Below are 1,628 nucleotides of genomic sequence, written 5' to 3'. Positions count from 1 at the left end.
TGTATACTGTGTCATGTCCTTTAACAGTCCATAAAGATGGCAGCAAAGAAAAAAAGGTCTGTACCTAATACCAAAAGTGATAACAGTTTGATTTAAAAAACTAAATTAATGAAATCTGCAATGATAAAATACATTATGGTCTAATAATTTAAAGGTGTCTTATTTGCAGCTGTACCAGATGTCAAAAATCCACTGAGCATTATGTTGTGTTTTTTTTTAGGATACCTCATTGTTGTTGGTCTCATTTTGTTTGGTAATGTTAAGTTTTTGGCAGTATTGGATAATGTGATTGGTCATAATTGTTTCAGGTAACCATATTATTATGAGATATATTTACAAGATATATTGGGCTGTACATCCCAAGTACAGCCCTAAACATTCAGCAGCTGTGTACAGCATTGTACACAGCTGCTATCATTTACGCTAGCAGAAATACATCAGAAAGTACGTGTTCTATATGTAACACGCACTTTCTGGTGTATTGGTACCTACCAGCTGAAACCCCACATTTACATGCCACCCAATTTCAGGGTGGGTGGCTGTTATAGACTATAACTCATTACGTTTACTTTCCCCTGGACGAGAGACACAGTTCTCCTGTGTCCTCTGTGAGGACACCGCCAGCTATGGCCTCACCTCCTTCATCACTGTGAAGAACGACAACAACCAACAACAGATGCTGCAGCAGCAGCAGCTTAACTGTCCATCAACAATGGACAGACAATCACTGTTGGACCACACAGGGACACCTTAACCTTCATGCTAGTCCCAGTCATTCTTCCAAGCAGAGGATGAGATAACACCTGTCTGCCTTTGCTTCACATTATCTCTGGCTCTAAAAACTGAAAAAATGGACCACCACTGCCTGCTTTCCACCTGACAGCGCTGAAGAGTCTTCACAACAGAAGGTAATGATTCTAATTTCATATGTGCTTTCTATATTGCTTTAATTGTGTCTTTATTCCTGTATTCACTTTGTAATAACGCAGCAATTTTGCAACACCGTTGTTACAGCTAGCAGTACATTGTAATTTAAATGAACTTTTTGCTGCAGGTCTGCCTCTGCTGTGATCACTCCACTTCACACAGTGGAGACAATCAGGACTATAAAGAAGGCTAAACATGACAAGAAGCTGAACCCCATGCAGCCTTCCTAAACTACTCTGTGTAAAATGGCACTGGACAGAAATGTTGTGTTGCCTTGCAGCAGTGTTCAAGGTATTAAATTATTGTGTATTATGTAACTTTTGAACATGTTTTTTGCATGGTCTGCAGTTTATTACAACAACTTTCTATTTTCTCTTGTCAGGACCTGCTTCATTTTCCTACGTCCACAGCTTTGCATCCAATGCTGTGCACAGTTCAGTAAAGCCTAACTACTGTTGACGTTTGGCGAGTGATCAGGTGAACTGATGCGGGGAACCAAATTTACGCTGTCAGAGAGACAGCGCCTCCTGAGTGCAGCATTACACTTTGCCCTAAACAAGTTTTAAAGGTAACTATTATTTTTATTAACTTAGTACAAATTCGCTTTTTGTCCAAAGATCTAACAAAAACACTGTTGGCATTACTTTTCCATCTAAGGCCTCTGCTCGTCAACGTCACAAAAGTGATGCTGTCCTCCCACC

The 1,628-nt window shown here is 40.0% G+C and overlaps 1 long non-coding RNA gene across 1 annotated transcript; it reads left to right on the top strand.

The window, feature by feature from the left end:
• Positions 1-803: 803 nt before the first annotated feature.
• On the top strand, positions 804-1,419 carry LOC118496473. The gene is made up of 3 exons (XR_004899052.1): positions 804-908; positions 1,055-1,218; positions 1,310-1,419. It is a non-coding gene; the product is annotated as an uncharacterized LOC118496473 (long non-coding RNA).
• Positions 1,420-1,628: the final 209 nt, after the last annotated feature.

Source organism: Sander lucioperca, chromosome 2 (assembly GCF_008315115.2).
Source record: "Sander lucioperca isolate FBNREF2018 chromosome 2, SLUC_FBN_1.2, whole genome shotgun sequence".
Taxonomy (NCBI): Eukaryota; Metazoa; Chordata; class Actinopteri; order Perciformes; family Percidae; genus Sander; species Sander lucioperca.
The sequence above is the reverse complement of the archived record's forward strand: the minus strand, read 5'-3'. Positions and strand labels throughout refer to the sequence as shown.